The sequence below is a fragment of the Orcinus orca genome, chromosome 1 (assembly GCF_937001465.1).
Source record: "Orcinus orca chromosome 1, mOrcOrc1.1, whole genome shotgun sequence".
NCBI lineage: Eukaryota > Metazoa > Chordata > Mammalia > Artiodactyla > Delphinidae > Orcinus > Orcinus orca.
This window is the reverse complement of record NC_064559.1, coordinates 20,490,192-20,503,037: the sequence shown is the minus strand read 5'-3', so window position 1 is coordinate 20,503,037 and position 12,846 is coordinate 20,490,192. Positions and strand designations below refer to the sequence as shown.

At 37.0% G+C, this 12,846-nt stretch overlaps 1 long non-coding RNA gene across 2 annotated transcripts in view; it reads right to left on the bottom strand.

The window, feature by feature from the left end:
- Positions 1-12,846, bottom strand: part of LOC125964201 (uncharacterized) — a 343,736-nt gene that overhangs the window by 152,578 nt on the left and 178,312 nt on the right. For both annotated transcript variants that reach the window (XR_007476938.1, XR_007476939.1), the window contains one exon: positions 4,274-4,351. This is a non-coding gene — a long non-coding RNA (uncharacterized LOC125964201). The remainder of the gene's footprint in view (positions 1-4,273; positions 4,352-12,846) is intronic.

Below are 12,846 nucleotides of genomic sequence, written 5' to 3'. Positions count from 1 at the left end.
ACTTCTGATATAAACTATTCTCTAACTTCTGATATGTTAATATGATAGAATGCTATACAGAAGTTTGTTTTTAAAAAAGTAAAAGTTAATGTACTAAATAGGAATAAAATGTTGAGATATGTAATTGAAATACAGAAATCAGAGTTTGAGCTAAGTATTTTTTTATTTGAAATATAAAAGTATCCAAGTAACTGATAATACAAATATTAATCTGAATGAGGTGACTTAAAGTGCCTTAATGTTTGAGAGACAAGATACAAATAAGATGAACACATGCATAATATTTCATATAGGAGGTCATATTCAATCTAGCAGTAAAGGAAAGTTTGATTTAGATATGCAAAGGGCATTCTGTGACATGGGAGAACACAAATTAAGATATTTAGTGTGAGAAGTGATTATGAACTTAGGGAATATTAATTGTATGATGTGCCAAAATTAAAACACAGAAAATAATTAAATAATTAAATAGAAAACTTGTGCTGTGGAAAGAGAGAATGTGATGTTGATAGAAGAGAAATCAATATTTGTATCAGAAAAGCTCAAACCAGTATGGTCTTTAAAGGTGTTGCTGAAAATTAAAAATAAGCCTTATACTAGCTATATACCAACATTCAATAAGACTGTGCTTATTGATCTCCTTTTTAAATTAATGTAGCCATGTATTCCTCAATGCACTTAAAAGTACCTTAAATGAATATTTTCATAAGCATTGTTTAGTTTAAGAAAAGAGCATCAAAGTCCACAGAGTCAATAAACAAAGACAGGAAAGCCAAAAGATAAGAAAAATCTATTTGTATAGCAGTTAAGAGTGTGATCTTTAGGGCAAGATTTGAATCTTTGTCACCACCTCCTGGTTGTGTGACCTTGACTAACTTATCCATTATGTTTCCAAATTTATCAAATGCATGTAATAATAGCATTTATTTCAAAATGTTTTTGAATTATAGTCATTAACATACTTATGGTATCTATAACAATATCTGTTAAAGAATGAATTCTCAATAAATATTGACATATTGTTTCATGTTCTTCATTTTCACAAGGTTTGGCTAAACTAAGCCAGAAAGGTTGACATATTTCAACATTATACAGAAGGTTTTATCATAAAATAGCTGCCATTATCTTTTGCAATTACTAAGGGTTTTCAAGCAATAGGTTTTTAAGATTTTTAAATGGAAAATTGAGATGCCTATCTATCTATCTCTGTCTCTATCTCTATCTCCATATTTTATCCTAGGTAACCAGGTTAAAAATTTCAAGGGAATTGAGGAATTTGAAACAGCTACTGTGGAGAATATTGTAAAGAGCTAATTAGGGAACAACTGCAGTGTCAGAAAGCATTAAGAACCCCTTTCATGATGTACTAAGAATGTATAATGACTACAACCTGTGCTGGTGCATTACTGCATTATTTTCTTCAGCACTCATCAACGTGTGTGTGTGTGTGTGTGTGTGTGTGTGTGTGTGTGTATGTGTGTCTATGTGTGTGTTTTTAAAGGCAGAAAACTGCATTGATCCAAGTTTGGGATATTACCTGCTGCTGGGCTAGAAGAAAATGTGGAAGTGCATATTGAAAGTGAATCTAGATAGGGAAGAACGTGTAAATGGAGTCAGCAGAGAGCCATAAAGTATACGTTATAGGTTTAAAAAAAAAAATGTGGATTTAATTAAGTGAAGGAAAAGAAATTATCATTGCATAAAAATAAACATTTCTTATGTTAACACACTGAGATTTCCAGGTTAACATCCTATAGGAGCTACCATTACACAAAGTAATTTGTAATGTTCCTCATTTGCATAAAATTGTATATATAGTTGTTAAACTAGAAAAACTTGATCAGCACTGAGAACAAAAAACTCAATAAATGGAACTTATTATTTTGAGTAAAATTTTTTTTTAAAAAATCTATAAGTATCATTGTATTATAGACCACATAATGAGAAATGTGTTGAAATACAACCATACTTAAAGATACCTACTTTTGATAGCTTGTTGGCTGATTTGGAGTCACAATTCTAAATGTCCCCGGTTGGACTGTAAACCTGAATGATATCCATAACTAATTTTTAGACATAAAATTATAGGTTTACATATCACTGGAGTGGACCCATGCAATTATTATCCCAAGTAGAACCTATTATTTTATACAGACTAATGTCACAATTTCACCACTGACTTTGGAAATTTTCCATAATATTTACTTACTCTAGAAGACAAATGATCAAATTGTATATATAAGCATCTAAGTACAAAGAAAAGGGAACTTTGAAAATTTGTATAATATTGAAGAATAAAACTACAATAATTTCTGTAAAAAACATTTGATATAGAGTAAATCACTGTGAACTAGACTTTTATTTTTAACAGTATTCCATATATCTTTTATAGCGTGTCTGTACGTTTTTAAGGGACTTAACTGTAGGGATTCCAACAGCCAATGTCTTTTGAGGACTAAGCTTATGGAATATAGTCCATTGTTCTGTGGTCCTGATAAGTCACTCAACAGTTATCTGACACAAAGATACCACATCCAAGAAACAAAACAGGGCTATAAATCTCTTCCTCTGCAGGATGTTTGAGAAAAATATATAAGATAATTTATTAAGATTTCTTCCTACAGTTTCTGGTACAGATTAAAAATATGACAGCTATAATTATTTTCTACCACATGTTAATTTTATATACTGCTATAATTTTTATTAAAAAGTACAATTTAATACGAATTATAAACATATCACATTCTAAGTACAAAAATATGGAAAAAGTTTGACTATAAGAGATGGCAGTTTCCCTCAGTCATTTGCCATTGTCACTGTAGTGAAAAACAGAACGAGTATTTTCTATCAGAAGAGTTGTATTCTTGATTTTTTTCAGGGCTGCAACATCTAGACATTTTGCACAAGAAAGGCTGATACTATTTTTATGGAGGAAAAAACCTTATACTTCATAAACCATGTTCTGAAGTAGAGAGCTATGTTCTTTTTCTCCTCGAAACAATACACTTTGCCTACTGTTAAAAGTGCTTTTGGGGCTTCCCTGGTGGCGCAGTGGTTGAGGGTCTGCCTGCCGATGCAGGGGACACGGGTTCGTGACCCGGTCCGGGAGGAACCCACATGCCACGGAGCGGCTGGGCCCGTGAGCCATGGCTGCTGAGCCTGCGCGTCCGGAGCCTGTGCTCCGCAACGGGAGAGGCCACAACAGTGAGAGGCCCGCGTAGCAAAAAAAAAAAAAAAAATGCTTTTGAAAACCAGATTTGCACAACACACCTGAGAATTTTTAAAATATATTCTACAGGGTAATAAAATATGTGACTTCTGTTTATTGTTGAGTTCCTTAAACACAGACATATTTCGGCAAGTAGAGGATTGCAGTTTGAAACTGAGCCATCAATTGATTAATAATTTTGGTACCACAAAAGATTATGTGCAGATAATAATGTAAGACATTGTATTTAAAATATTTTATTTAAACAAATGTAAGGAGCATCTACAGAATATATGCATGTCCCACTAATTCACTTAGTTTTTAAAAGAGATGTTCTTAGAAACTTGCTTTTTTCACTAAGGAATTCTCTTATATGGCTCTTTTTTACAGGAATCCTTGAAATTAACGTACTTCAATCCCTCAATTTACGTAATTGAAGAGGAATTTTGACACATCAAATGCATTTTAAAATGAATCTCTGCCACACAGAACAGCTTCCGTGCTAAGAATTTACTGTCAGCTATAGTAAAAGATATTATTTTTGAAATTTTATGATCAGAGATTTCTGGTTCAAAATGACAGCTGGTTTGCAGGCCCCAAGGGAGCCTTCCACAACTATTCATTAAATACTGATGGAGATACAGTGAAATATTTTTAAAACCCTTAGCAGCCTTCTATAGTAATTGTGACAGATAACCTAATATTGGTGTCTTGTATGAATTGACACTAATATGAGATAGTTAGAGTTAGATGGAGGAAAAGCAGAAAGACATAGAGCCAGGCTTTAACGCATAGATTAAATCCCTAATCTTCTAAAAGCCTATTTTAGAAGCGTTAAGCTGTTCCATAATTCTACCACCACTGATCAACTAACTGAGACACAGACTCTCTGACAAGAGGAGACCCTCTCTGAAACACTGGTTTGGAGCTGTTCCCTGAGACGGAGATTTCAAATCACTGCTAATAACTGGAAGAACACAGGAAAAAACAGGTGACGGCAAAGTGCATTGTGAGGAGAGTGGTACCTCGCACAGGTAAATTGCTGTTAATTAATGTTTTCATTACCTGGTCGCAGTGCTGGCTGACGAGTGCAGTCCTCAGTGTACAACATTGGCTCAGTTCTTTGGCTTGATACCAGAAAACCTGGAAACAATGTTGGGAAAAACACTTAATCAAAGTAGAGCAGGGCCAGAAGATGAAGAATTGCCAGAAATAGGGAACTGGACTAGGAACTGCACACCAACCTTCCCTTCTGTTACAGATTTGAAAATAGAATCTGGAAATGGTGCCAGTTAACAGGAAGTGAAATTCAAGGTCAATTCCTTCATCTTACCTATTAAGACAAGAGCTGTATAGACCTTCCCATATAGCGGATGAATGTGAAGAAAAGCAACAACATGGATATTATGAAAAAAATACTGTGAAGCAAGGGAAACTGAGAAATGGCATAATAACAAATAAACTTACTGCTGGTTCTAGATAAAAATACTGAAAATGTACACAGATGTGACTAGAATCAAAAAGGTAAATGCATGCCTCATAATTTATTAATCTCTGTGTATAAAAGGATATTCAATAGAATATTTAAAGAGATAACAAGAAATTTAAAGAATCAGAAATGCAAATTTCAACAAATATGAGTGATGAACTCACTGATAATCACATTAATAAAAACTATAATAGTAACAAGAAACTATTTTTCCTATTATTTTGAGAAAAAATGTTTTTAAAAGGTAATATCCACTGTTGATGAAACATGGAAAATTAGATAATTTCATGCATTGTAGTGTGACAGCTAAATTCTACAATCATCTTTATTTGGCTGCATGCAAATTTCAAATGTACAAACACTTAAACATGAAACCTTAGTTCTCAAAACCTTTCCAATATTAATACCTGCTAGAAATGTGTAATCAGAACTGGCCAACAGAACTTTCAGTTGGTGGAAATGTTCTATGTCTTGTCTGTCTGATATCATGGCCTCTAGCAAGATGTGGTTACTGAGCACTTGAAACTTAGCTACTGTGCTGAGAACCTGAACTCTTAGTTTTATTTTATAAGAAACATATTTCAATTTAAAAGGCTACATATGCCAGTGGCTACCATATTTGACAGGGCAGATATAAAATACTGTATGAAGCTTGAGAATATTTATTGAAACATTTTTGCAATGACAAAATAAGTGAAACAACCTAAACATTCACAAATATGACATGTTAGTACATATACAAGCAAATTAATGAGGTTGATCTTTATAGATCCACATTAAATAGGAGTCCCAGGGACTTCCCTGGTGGTGCAGTGGTTAAGAATCCACCTGCCAATGCAGGGGACACGGGATAGATCCCTGGTCCGAGAAGATCCCACACGCCACAGAGCAACTTAGCCCATGCGCCACAGCTACTGAAGCCCACGCCTAGAGCCCATGCTCTGCAACAAGAGAAGCCACTACAATGAGAACCCTGCACACTGCAACGAACAGTAGCCCCTGCTCTTTGCAACTGGAGAAAGCCCGTGCACAGCAATGAAGACCCAACACAGCCAAAAATAAAACAAACAAATAAATTTATTAAAAAAAAATAGGAGTCTCAAATATAATAAAATTAAAAAAAAATAGTAACATAAAAACACAGTAAGTGGGCTGCCCTGCTAGCGCAGAGGTTAAGAAACCACCTGCCAATGCAGAGGACACAGGTTCAAGCCCTGGTCCAGGAAAATCCCACATGCTGTGGAGCAACTAAGCCCGTGCGCCACAGCTGCTGAGCTTGTGCTCTAGAGCCTGCGAGCCACAACTACTGAAGCCTGTGCGTCTAGAGCCTGTGCTGCACAACAAGAGAAGCCATCTCAATGAGAAACCCATGCACTGCAACAAAGAGTCGCCCCTGCTCTCTACAGCTAGAGAAAGCCCGAACGCAGCAAGAAAGACCCAATGCAGCCCAAAATAAATAAATTAATTAATTTTAAAAAAACCAACAGTAAGCACTACAAAATATCAGCTATTATTATATCAGAAATTGTACAAATTTAGGTATCTAATTTATTTATACATATATGTATATATATGCAAAATAAGCACCAAATAATATTCTTAATTTCTGGATATGTGATTTAAGGAAGAAAAAGTGCTATTCAATTTTTTATTTATTCAATTATGTCTCAACTGATTTTTTACTTTTAATTAATTGAATTTTATATAGTTTCTAACACATAGCAATTATGTTCTTATAAATAAACTATTGGATTTATGAGTAAGGCCCAAAATTAAATAATTTAAATATTTAATTTTATTTAACAAGACAGAAGATGAAGAATACAACAAGATGAAAGAAAGCAGATCAAATTAATACAGATGAAAGTGGAAATTAATGGCAAAAAAATGAAGCTATCAAAAAATACAAAACAATGGGTGGATCTTTTAAATCAACTACAGAACAGGTAAACGACATCAAGGAAAAGAGAGAAATGAAAAGTAAACAATAATATAAATGAATTAGAGAAAAATTACAGTTATGGAGAACTTTGAATGAAACTGAATACAGAAAATATTAATGAAATGATTACAACACTAACTGAAATCTCAAAATTGTCAGGCAGTATACAAAGGTGTAAACACATGCTGAGGAACGGAATTGGAATTATGACTGAAATCTCCCCAAATCAAAAAACTCTGGGGTTTCTGCTTACTCTTTTGAACTAGGACCAGAGTAGTCACAGACTGCATTTCCTGACAAAAGGGAAAAAAATAAATGTATCGAACTGGATGCCTTTATACTGGCCTAGAGAATTTCTTTATAATTTTAACTGGTTTGGTTAGAGGGAATTCAGTTCTCAAATATAAAATTACCCCTGGCTACCTCTAAGGGTACAGAAGCACAGAAAGTGATAGTAATATGTAAAAACCTGATAAATATCTATAGAGATCTAGGACAACCAAGTTCTTTGAAAAGCCAATTATGAAGCAGTTAATGAACCAATCAGCCAGACAAATTTTTCCTCTTTTAGCTAATCGGGGAAAAAAAGTGGTCTATATTGCAAGGATTGTTAAAGCGTTCTCTTAATTTAAATGATAGGTCGTGCTATTAATTTTAAAGATTTTTTTTCTGACAGGATAAATTTATGCATGGCACAGAGTAAAGAGCAGACTGTAGGTTTAACCTGCTGACCCAAGGAAATAGTCACCCAAGTCCAGGAAGCACAGAGAGTCCCAAGCAGGATAAAACCCAAGGAGAAACACGCAAGACACAAAGCAATCAAATTGACAAAAATTAAAGACAAAGAAAAATTATTGAAAGCAAAAGGGGAAAAACAACAAGTAACTTACAAGGGAACTGCCACAGGGTTAACAGCTGATTTCTCAGCAGAAACTCTACAAGCCAGAAGGGAGTGGCACGATATTTTAAAGTGATGGAAGAACCTACAACAAAGATACTCTGCCTGGCAAGGATCTCATTCAGATTTGACAGAGAAATCAAAAGCTCTACAGACAAGCAAAAGCTAAGAGAATTCACCACCACCAAACCAGCTCTACAACAAATGCTAAAGGAACTTCTCTAAGTGGGAAACACAAGAAGAAAAAGACTACAATAACAAACCCAAAATAATCAAGAAAATGGTCATAGGAGCATACATATCGATAATTACCTTAAATGTGAATGGATTAAATGCTCCAACCAAAAGACACAGCCTTGCTTAATGGATACAAAAACAAAACCCATCTATATGCTGTCTACAAGAGACCCACTTCAGACCTAGGGACACATACAGACTGAAAGTGAAGGGATGGAAAAAGATAATCCATGCAAATGGAAATCAAAAGAAAGCTGGAGTAGCAATTCTCATATCAGATAAAATAGACTTTAAAACAAAGAATGTTAAAAGAAACAAGGAAGGACACTACATAATGATCAAGGGATCTATCCAAGAAGAAGATATAACAATTATAAATATATATGCAAGTTCGGTCCTGTGCCACCGTCCTGCGCCAGCCTTACAGTCTTCCTCCCTGCACAGCCTGTGAGCAACAGCCCTTCCCTTGCCCTTGACTGGGCCTCTGGAGTGAGGAGGTGCTGCACGAAAGGAAATCTGAGGCACAGAGAAGTTAACTGCCTGCCTGGTCCAAGACCACAGACTACCGTGTGGCTGACAGGGTCTTGGTGCTCTGGCCGGGTGTCAGACCTGAGCCTCTGAGGTGGGAGAGCCGAGTTCAGGACATTTGTCCACCAGAGACTTCCCAGCTCCATGTAATATCAAATGGCGAAAGCTCTCCCAGAGATCTCCATCTCAACACTAAGACCCAGCTCCATTCAATGACTAGCAAGCTACAGTGCTGGACACCCTATGCCAAACAACTAGCAAGACAGGAACTACAATTTTACCTTATGATTGGCAATGAGTAAGGACATACAAGCCAAAGTACCCAAAAGAGACTAAACCTTTGTAGCAGGCACACAATTTTGCTGTCCAGCATTCATCCCACATCTGCCAGCCTAACTGTACCTTGGGGATATCCCTTGGTATCTCTCCTCTCTTGTTTAAAACAAAGCTATTTCAGTGACATTCATTCCAATCTCAGAATCAGTGCCAAGGTCTCAATTAAACACTTGGCCTCAGGGACTGTTATATAACCCAATTCAGCCATGGCTAATTTTGAAGATGTTTAGTGGGAATCTGGGAGAGAAAATTCTTCACTCTCCTCACTGTGGTTTCAGGAGTGAAATATTCTCTTCCCACTGGACCTGAGCAAGAAGGTTTTAGCCCACAGAAGCTCTTAGCAGCTAACTGCTGAAGTAATCATGGTGAAAGGCAGAGAGGCAAACTGGAAAGAAACTATGCCTTTTATAAAATCTTCATCAGCCAGGTAACTTCTTACCTGACTTAACTTTTGGTTTTCTATTTGTGTAAGCCAATCAATCACCGTTATGCTTTAAGCTGGTTAACTTGGGTTTTTGTAAGTATATTTGCAAACCTGTAGTAACTTGCAAATAAAATAATTCTGAATGACACACATTTTCTGTTTCTTTGATCTATACATATATATCTTTCTTTAAATAGCAGATACAGGCCTTTAATTTAGTTATTAGCAAGCAAAAGCAATGATTTAAGAATGAACAGAACAAGTGTAAACTCCTTAGTAACGGTTTTCATTTGCTGCACATCACTTAGAAGTCTTTTATTGTGTAAGTTTTTCCCACTTTATTAACTTTAACTTAATTTTTTAATGACGTGTTAACAGTGGTTATTACTTCAACAATTTTCTTTAATGGTTAAAATGGTAAATTTTACGTTTTGTCACACAAAACGTACGTTTTGTCACACAAAAAAAATTTCAAAATAAAAATTTTCCTAAAGAGTTGATAACAGAAAAGTAGGGAGGGCTGAGCATCGGCCTTGGGGCCTTAAGGGTTGAAAAGAAACTTGCAGATGTCCCTGGGGTGTGGCGTCCCTGGTGGGTTTCCTTTTCTCTCCCCTAAACTCCGAGCCCAGACGTCCATCGCTTCCCACCACCCTCACTGTTCTGCACACTGACCTCAGCTGGACCACCAGATAGGACCCCTGCTGGCCTGGGGCCTGCGAGTGATGGGGGCCGGGGTGCCTGCAGTCCCCCAGTAGCGGCGGTCCCCAGCCCCAAGAAGGATGTGACCCTTTCACAAGCAACTAGCTGGGTCTGCATGGACTCTCCAGCTGCTCCATCTCCACAGTGGCGGGAACGTGGGAAGCTGAGAGTCCACGTGCATCCTCCAACGTCACAGGTCACGCCCCTCGACGTCACAGGTCACATCCTCTGCTGCCCCAGGCCACGTCATGACCTCTGACTTCGCAGGGCACGCTCACTGGCGGCATTATGTCCTTACGGACCCCTGTAGGCAGGCATCCACGTTTCCCCGCCGTGTCGTGCTTAAGGTCATGGAGTGTGGTGCTTCCGCGAGGAAGCTGGTCCTGATGCCGGCGGGTTCCCTGTGCAGGTGCCTGGTGGGGGCTGAGAGGACCTTTTCCACCATCCTGCATTCAACTCGGGCAGCAGCTCCCTGGAGGGAGACACACCCACGGGTGAGTCCCAGTGACCCCTGCGTCACACGTAGATTGTCCTTGGAAATGGACTCTGAGCCCAGCTCAGATCCCAGATGTGCTGGGCCAATGTCTGTTATTTGCTCTGGATCCCGTGATTGGGACGAGGTTCCCTGGCCTCCCATCTCTGGGAGGCTGACCCTGGACCACACTTGGTCCTGCCATCGTTCTGAGCAGGCAGCTGCTGTGGGGGATGATCAGGAGGGGGCAAGCTGGGAAAACAAATGGTCGGACGCCAGAGTGACCGTGTTTCTCCCTTTTTCCTGCTCACCTGGGGAAGGTGTGTCTCCTGGAACCTGAATGCAGGCAGGTGAGTTTCCTGTGCTCTCCTCTGCCTAGTGGCTGGGTTGGGTGACACCGGCCATAAATTCACATTTCTCATTGAGACCCACTGTGTCTGTTTCAAACAGTAGCCTCAGAAAAACACAAAAGGCATACAACAACTAGTGGATACATTTCACATTTCAACAAATATCTCTGAGTGCTGTTTGTGTCAGGCCTTGTTCTTAGCCCCAGGGATACAGTAGTGAACAAGGATGAAACCCCGTCCTTGTCAGCATGAGTGTGTGGAAGAGGGGAGACAAACAAAAATGCATCAACAATTACCTAAATAGACATTTCTACAAAGAAGACATACAGATGCTCAACATCACTAATCATTAGAGAAATGCAAATCAAAACTACAGTGAGGTATCACCTCACTCTGGTCAAAATGGGCATCATCAGAAAATCTACAACAAATGCTGGAGAGGGTGTGGAGAATAGGGATACAGCCACTATGGAGAACAGTATGGAGGTTCCTTAAAAAACTAACAATAGAATTACCATATGACCCAGCAATCCCACTACTGGGCATATACCCAGAGAAAACCATAATTCAGAAAGACACATGTGCCCCAATGTTCACTGCAGCACTATTTACAATAGCCAGGACATGGACGCAACCTAAATGTCCATCAACAGAGGAATGGATAAAGAAGATGTGGCACATATATACAATGGAATATTACTCAGCCATAAAAAAGAATGAAACTGGGTCATTTGTAGAGATGTGGATGGACCTAGAGACTGTCATACAGAGTGATGTTAAGTCAGAAAGAGAAAAACAAATATTGTATATTAATGCATATATGTGGAATCTAGAAAAATGGTATAGATGGTCTTATTGGCAAAGCAGAAATAGAGACACAGACATAGAGAACAAACGTATGGACACCAGGGCAAGGGGATGAATTGGGAGATGGGTATTAACATATATACACTATTGATACTATGTATAAAATAGACAACTAATGAGAACCTACTGTATAGCACAGGGAACTATACTCAATGCTCTGCGGTGACCTAAATGGGAAGCAAATCCAAAAAAGAGGGGACATATGTGTATGTATAGCTGATTCACTTTGCTATACAGTAGAAACTAACACAACATTGTAAAGGAACTATACGCCAATAAAAATTTTTTTAAAAAGTGCTGTGTCACAGATGGTGATGCATGCTATAAAAACAATGTAGGGAAGGCAGAAGGGAGAACTGGCAGTAAGGAGGATTGATTTTAATTAGTGTGATCCAAAAGGCCATACTAGTTAAATAGTGTTCTAGTAAAACACATGTCGTGTACTGGCCATATCCCTGAATTCTCAGATTTTTTTTTTCTGAAGTAATGCTGTTATCTTGCTAAGAAGGGTATTATATGTAACACTATTGGTTTTTCTATTTACTTGATGTTACAAAATGTGCTGTGTATCAACAAGAAATAAATTATATATGTATTACTCCAAAGAACATTGATAATTTATGAATTTCTATTAATCCCATTTTACTCTATTTTATTGTACTTGAGAGCTGTGACCTATCTAGAGATTTCAGATAAATTAAGCTAATTAAAGCATGGAAATAGAAGGGGGAAAATGGCATACATGTAAATTGCTTAATGCAAATTTAAATTAATGAGTAAAGCAAATTTAGAAGTGCCCTGTTTTTATACAATTAATACACTGTTGTCTCTTTGCCAGTACAGTCAAGTCACAATTATCATATCCATAAAAAGTGTTTTTTGAAATTTGACTTTTATACATTTTAATATTTAGAGGTTCAGGATAATTTTAATAGAAATAATTTCTTTCCAATTTTTCTGATGGACTGGTAGTTTATCTTAGGGTTATACATTATAAAACTTATTTTGTTAAATATCAATGTTTATTTTTAGTGAAATCACTTTGTAGTTTTGGTATTTTTGTCTGTAGCACACACACAGACACACATATGCTTAAGATATTAATTTTATTATATAAACACATAATTAGTAAAGTAGGGAAATGCAAAAAGAAAGGTGTGGAATAAAATAAACAAATTAATGTTGATTAAAAAGCATATGGAGGAAAATGAAGATAACAATGGCAAGCTAAGAATTAAAGATATATTTAGATGTTTCCTTGGATACTTAAGTGTATCCAAGGAAACACACATACATATGTGCATACATACATACACACACACAAACATGTACATGTACATCATTTAAATACATTGTCATAGTCTGTGTTTCTATTAGTAGAGTTTCTTTTTTCTCT